Below are 7916 nucleotides of genomic sequence, written 5' to 3' on the forward strand. Positions count from 1 at the left end.
TATACACTTTGAACCAACAATCTCATGTCAAGAAATATTTCCAACAAAAATAGTTACACATATATTCAAATATGGATGTACAAGGGATTTGTTTTAGCATTGTTTGAATTAGGAAAAAGGGAAATAAGCTAAGGGGAAATAGTCAAATAAGTTGCATTATGGCCATATTATGGGAAGTATAAAGCTGTGAAGAAAAGGTAATCGGCTCTACATTTATTGACACAGAAAGCTCTCTTAGGAAGTTAAGTGAAGAACAAAAGCTAATAGATGAACAATCATAAAGAATGATTTCATTTATAAAAAATAAGTAATCATATGTTTGAAGAGGCATTCCAGAATCAGTAATGATTGATGGTTGCACATTATGAATGTATTTACTTTTGCTCAACTGTACACTTAAAATGATTAATATGGTAAATGTTATGTTATATCTATTTTACTCCAAATAAGAAGAATCAATAGAGGTTACAGACCTGTAGTTGAGACTGCTAGTTGTCACACCAAAGCCATTTCCCCCTTTCCAAAGTAATAGAATACCAAATTTAGATGGTTGCATTTCCTAGCCTCCCTTCCCATTAGAATTGGCCATGTGGCTAATTTCTGGCCAATAAGGTGTAAACAGAAATGTTTGTGGCGCTTCCTGAGAATCTTCCTTAAGAAACAACTGATATATTTCATTGGCTAATTCTCGATAGCTTAAAACAGCAATTATTTATTCTCATGGATTTCTGGGGCAGCTGGGGTGGCTGTGCTCTACATTCATTCTTCCTGGGGCCCAGGATGAAAGGGCAGTAGGTCACTAGAAGAAATCCTCTTGGAGGCAACAGCCACTCAAGAGGGCAAGCAGAGCTGTGGAGGCTCCTTAATGCCTAGACTTGTTACTCCTACCTACATGCCACTGACCAAACCAAGTCACAAGGCCATGTCCAAAGCCAAGAGGCAGAGAAGTATCCTGTATACATGATAAGGCCATGTCAAGGATATGATCATGGGAATAGGCTGGGAGAGTAAAGCATTTAGACTCTACAATACATAATTTGCTTAAAGATACTAATTGTCCAAGATTCCATAGCTAGAATGTGTCAGAGCCAGGAATTCAAACCGAAGTTACTAGATCCAAAGGATTCAAAGCTCATGTTCTTTTCATCTAACCACTATGCATTTTTATATCTTTAATTCCGATAAGATAAACTATCCCTCATTACTCACTTTTTTTCATCTTTTCATTGCTATCCTAATGAGTTTATTATTTCAAATGAACTTTAGAATGATTTTGTCAGATTCCAAAAAATCAAACAAATACGAAAACAACCTCAATTAAAAATGGGTAGGAAATCTGAATAGACATTTTTCCAAATAAAATACACAGATGACCAACAGGTACATGAAAAGGTTATCAACGTCATTCATCATCAAAGAAATGAAAAATCAAAACTACAATAAAAGATTACCTCGTATCTGTTAGAATGGCCATTATCAAAAAGTCACAAGTGTTTCTGAGGATGTGGAGAAAAGGGAGTCCTTGTGCACTGTTGGTGGGAACGTAAACAGGTGCAGCTACTATTGAAAAGAGTATGGAGACTCATCAAAAAATTAAAACTAGAACTACCATATTATCCAGTAATGCCACCTCTGGGTATCTATGCAAAGGAAATAAAAACACTAACTTGAAAAGATATATGTACTCCTATGTCTATGTTCATTGCAGCAATATATATCTATATCTCTATACCTATATCTATATATCTACATATCTGTATCTATATATCTATATCTTTATGTATCTATATATCTATATTTCTATTATATAAAAGAAGGAAATATTGTTATTTGCAACAACATAGATGGACCTTGAGGGTGTTAGCCTAACTGAATTAAGTCAGACAGAGAAAGGCGAATACTACATGATCTTATTTATATGTAGAATATAAAAACAAAAAAATAAGAAATCCAAACTCATAGATACAGAGAGCAGATTGGTGATTGCCAGAGGCAGGAAGGTGGAGGGTGGGCGCCATTGATGAAAGAGGTCAAAAGGTACAAACTTTATACAATAAATAAATCATGGGGATGTAATGCACAGCATGGTGACTATAGTTAATAATACTGTATTGGATATTAAAAAGCTGCTAAGAGAGTGGGTCTTAAAAGTTCTCATCAGAAGAAAAAAAATATAAGTATATATGTTAACTAGAATTATTGCAGTGATCATTTCACAATATATACAAATATCAAATTGTAGACCTGAAGCTAATATGTTATATATAGATTATATCTCAATTTAAAAAAAGGAGACAAACCTACAGCCATGCCACCCTAAACATAAAAGATAAAAAATAAGGGATTGTAAGATGACAAGGTCATTGCAATCTATGAGGTAAACCAAGGATTGCCTCACCTAAAAATAATAATAATAATAATAATAAAATAAAATAAGTAAAAATTAAAAAGAAGACAAACTAATAACAATTGGAAAAAGAACTGGAAATAAACTTATAAATTAGTTTGAGAAGGGCTGACATCTTTAACATGGTTGGTTTTCTCTAAAATGAATACGGTGCAAATATTATTATCAATTTTATTTATGTAAGACTATCTTGTTATACTCAATCATTTTGTGTCTCCTAGGTATTCGATCATTTCATCTGCAATATTAATAATATAGCCACTTTCTAACATTTATAAGTCTTATTTCTGTTTCCTGCTTTTTATGTTGGATAAAATTTTCAGAAGAAAATCATTCAAGACAAAAGGTATAATGGCACTTAAAAATTTTTTTAAATCACAGTAGAGAAGTGCTCTTTTATACTTTTAAAGAGGCTTTTTTACTTAAAGAAATTAATATTTATCAGATGTCATTTGACAATTACTTAGTGGTAATTAAGTGATTTTTAATTATCTTTAAGATATCCTTATAACTTACCTAATATTGAATCACTCTTAGATTTTTGGGATAGGTATGATTATTATTATTGCTCTACTAACATTGCTTTAGGACTTCCAAATCTCGGCTTTAAAATCTAGAAAATATAGTTTTAAATGCCCACTGTTTGGTTTGTGGTAGTGAAACCCTCCTTATAATTTCTTACTTTCCCATGTTCTTCTCAAACTTCAAGTTTCTGCTTTGCTCAATTGGATCAGCTGATGAATGGACGTGGCATATCTTGATATTTCTGTTCTGGACAGTTAACCCAATGCAGAACTCATCATTTTCCGTAAAACACCCTCACACGTGGCATTTATATGTATTATACTTAGCTAAATGGAAAATGTAAAATTCTGAATTAGATATACCTGGCCTAAAAGTTCTTTAACAATTTTCGGATCCTCATTGCTTGGACCTCTGCTTTATTTTATTTCCCTGGCCAGTCCCCCCTCTCCCAGATGAAACAAAGCTTTCCTACTTTCTTACACAAAGAAATTCAGCTCTCTTTGATTTATACCTCAAACTCAAGGTTTGGTGTCACTTTAAATATCTAACCAAACCCACCAAGGTGCTCATCCCTCCAAAAAAATCCTTCCGTGTATGTTAAACTGCTTGGCTGCAGTAGCAACTCGAAATCTCTACAGCTTCCAAAAACCAGCTTTATTTATTGTTCATGGTGTCTGTCAGTGGCTGCAACTCTCTTCTTTGAGTCTTCTTATTCTGGGAACCAGGCTAAAGAAGTAGCCATTGTTAGGAACGTGCCATTCTCTTGGTAGAGAAAAAAGCAAACAAGTTGGCAGAGATATACATTGCCTCTTAAAGCTTCTGCTTAGAATTAACATGCTGTAACTTCTTCTTGTCTTCTATTGACCCAAGCCACATGGCTAACTCTGAAAATGGGATGAGAAAGTATACGTCGTTATAGAGAAGAGAATAGCTGGAAGCATTAACATAACATTTCACAATGTAAGAAGAGTCACCTTCCTTATAACTTATTGTAAACAATAATTTTATTCCTCTCCTTATACTATATTCATGATTAAGATAGGCGGGTAGTAGTGGTTCTGGGAGGGATGAGCTGTGAGTATGGGAGGATGCCTGTCAGAACATCTAAAACAGCTTTTCTAATAGGCATGACCTCCCTTCCCTGATCTCCACCACCTTCCTCTGCCTTATCTCTGGGCGTAGGGGCAGCTAAGTACGTTTTGCAAAGGTTCCTCAAGTGATTTTGATATTTCCCACTCTCAACCCCTTTGAGAACAACTAAAAAATGGTTTTTGGAGAATGCTGTTACTATATTTTGTCCCCACCATTCCTGGCATTTTAATTGAGTCCTCCAATTCTCCATGTTGCAGCAAGCCTGTAAAAGACACAAAACAGGTAATAACATTAGCCTCAGATATTTGGCCAGGACCCCCCTTTTGCCAGAGAAGGACTTTACATTGCAATGGTTGCAGGGATTTGCTGCTTTAAATAAAGAAACTATTGGTGAAACTTCTGTGGGAATATGTTTTGAAAGCACGAACAAAAAAATAGTGGACATAATTTTATATTGGGTTAAATTTTTCAATGTGGATGCATTTACCAGAAGTGCTGCATTCAAAGTGCTGGGTGTCCAACGGGGTTGGATGGATAAAGCAAATCAGGCTCCAACACTGGCCCTCATTAAAGAAAGGGGAGATGCCAAAAATCCCTTGGCATATATACAAGAAGGAAATAAAGACTCCTTGCAATAGGAATGCTGGAAGAGATCCATTGTGAGTGTCCTGCTTGTATACCCATGACTGTTGCCCCAAGAAGGACTGGAATGACTATCCCTTCCTCAAGGCCTTGGGACCCACACTGCTGAGGGAAATTCCAGCATCTTTAAAAAGAGAAAAAGAAAAAAAAAGAAAAAAAAAAAGCTCACTATTTTCTGAATGTTGGAAATCGCTGGTGGGAAATGCGGCAATTGAAATGTGTTCCCTAGTTTCAATTAGGGAAGGAGACTCTTAGGATCACAGGGGTAAGATAGCCTCCTAAACAATTGTGCATGGTTATAATAGGCAGGAACACCAGTTCCATAATCAGACGACTTCACTCTAAGTCTTACTAAAGTCTTACTTGATTTGTGTAACTAAAATACCCTCGGTGTGATGAACAAAGGTCTGAACTGAGTCAAGACAGTAGAATTATGACTCCTTATCCAATTTCCAGAGGCAAATCCACAGATCCACAGCATCTTGCCTGAAAAGGAGACTAGGTACCTTTTATAACAGCAAAAGTTCATTCTTTGACTATTAGTCCTAGATATTCCTAAAGGACATTTATTAAGATAATTGTATCCTAGGATGAGAGGAAATATTAGGCTTTTTGGAAACTTTTAGATGCTTGCTCTGAGCTAATTGTAATTTCTGGCACACAGAAATCCTCTGAGACCTACCTATCAGTGTAAGGAATTACCCAAGTCAGGTAAAATAAATAAAGTTTGGCCAAGTCAAACTCTAAATCTATTAATTCTGTGGATTTTTTCTAGTTCCTGTGTTGAATAGAATATTCTCAATAACTGGAGAATTCCCACTTTTTCCCCTATTTATGGTAAGAAGAATCAAATGGAAGACAGAGTTCCCTCTCCCAATTCAAATAGCAAATCAAAGGCAATGCTGTATCCCTGGGGGAATTTCAGGTACTAAGGCCTCTGTTTGTGGTTTACCCAACAGCTGTTTTTACTTGCTCTACACAACACTTTTTTAAAGTTGTAAAACAACCATGTTCCTCAAGGAGACTGAACTCCTCCCCAGTACCCAAGGGTGAATCTTAATTAGACTAAGCCCAAATCTAAATAATTCCATTCTCCTTGCATTAATTAATTTAGAAATGGAAAAATGATGCCACTCTGGCCAATGATACTAGAGGAAAATCCAGCTAGGGGGCTGAAAATATCCCACACAGTTTTGAAGAATGACAATAGATTGCTACTAGCATGATTTCAGGATAATTCTAGTTGCAATTCCGTTCAGCATGTGTATAGGGCAAAACACAATTTTGGGCACTAGAATACAGCACTGGAGCTAGGAAATGCTCGTTTCTACATTTTAACAAGCAGCGTAAATCAGAAGCACTTTGTTTTCACCTGACAAAAACCAGTTATGGTTGTAATAGAGCATCCTAGCGGCAATGACTTGAAATTGTTGATCAGTTCCTTCTGGATCTCTAGACTTGCCTTGGATCCTATCCTTTCTGAGACTTGATTCTTGAGTTTTTGTTTAGATTCTGTGGTTAACCATAGCCCTTTGATAAATCCCTTTCTTTGCTTAGAGTTCATTTCTACTGCTTACAAAGAGTCCTAATAGATACACTCTCCTATGTATATATATATTTTAAAAAGCTACATATTTCTTTCACAATTGTTTTGTTTTGCACAGTTTTATGATATATTTATATGCTGTTGCTGCCACTGTACTACAGCTGACTTAATTAAATAAAGACCATGCTGCCTCTTCCATGGTAACAAAAGCTGCTAGACCAGGAAGTTGCTGCCATTCCTGGTCACACAGAACTAGGGACCGACAAGACCTCCAGACTTCTGACATAGCTTCCGCAGAAGTACCAAAATGCCTTTACCACGGCGCTGCCAGAATAGCCACTCCGTGGTGCTCATAAACCCCTCCAAGTCTCATTCAGATGCATCTACTTGGTGGGCACGCACCACATGCAGAAATCCTCACCACAAAGGCATCTGGGTAATGTTGACTTTAAAATTTCAGCCTCTGGTGGACAGAGTCATGTTAGCATGGGGCTGAGGTCTTTTGAGTGAACTGATTTACAATATCTGTTACACTAACTAAATAAAGAGAATTTATTGACTAATGTACTTGGGAAGTTCCAGGAGTAGAGCTGGTTCTAGACACAACTAGAACCAGGAGTTCAAACCATGTCAACAGCATTCTCTCTTCCTATTTTTTGGTTCTGATTTTATTCAGTCGATAAACATTTACTATGTGCCAGGCGCTGTTGTTAGTGCTGGGGATGCCATCATGAATGAAATACACATAAATCTTTGCCTTCTTGGCACATACTTTCCTTTGTGTTAGCTTTGTTCTCTGGCAGGATCTCTGAAAATGGCAGCAATAACAGCTTCCAGTAGCAGCAAGCTTATAGATTACTTGAGATAGCACAAGGTGAAAGGACTTTTCTCTTCCAGAACCCATATATATTTTACAAAAGAACAATTCTACCTGGCTTTAATATGTTATGCACCTATGACCAATGAGAGCATATAGAGAAATGAGTAATATGCCCACCAGATGTTGGTGAGGTTGTTCCTAGACTGAAAGAGTATGTTCCATTCCTAAACTATCCAGCATCACACACAAACACACACACACACACCCTTATTTCTATACATTCATTTTGAATTGTTCCTTCCTATGAAAATACAAATTCCTCTTCCACAAATTAATACACACTCTCTTCCTCCCCCAAAGATGAAATTCCAAAACTAATCTGATTATCAATTTGTACTCTAAAGTCCAGGATTTCAGATCCAGATATAACTCATCATCTAGCAATCTATTGCTAAATAAGGAATATAACTACCCCCAAATAGTCAATATTTCAATACAAGTGTTAAAACGGAAAACTACAACAAAATTCTTATTTGAAAATGGGAAACTAGCTTTCATTGGCCAGCAATGTATAGAATATAGCAACGTGCTGGAAGAAAGAACAAACAGCTTTCTCAGGCCACAGAGTGAGTTCTTGAACATTGTAACTCTGTGGGCTAGTAACCAAAGCCGGAGGCTTGGCAGAGTCACAATTCTTGAACCTAAACCTCCAGCCCAGTGGCTTTTCCTCTTTGCCAGAAACTTTGACATTTTTTGTCTTTATTGAAATATAATAGACAATTAGTTGCTTGTATTTACATTGTACATTTCAATGAATTTTTTCCTCTTACAGTTGGCATACAATAATAGCCAGTTTCAGTTGTATGGCATAGTAATCAGGGATC

Source organism: Rousettus aegyptiacus, unplaced genomic scaffold (genome assembly GCF_014176215.1).
Source record: "Rousettus aegyptiacus isolate mRouAeg1 unplaced genomic scaffold, mRouAeg1.p scaffold_m13_p_15, whole genome shotgun sequence".
NCBI lineage: Eukaryota > Metazoa > Chordata > Mammalia > Chiroptera > Pteropodidae > Rousettus > Rousettus aegyptiacus.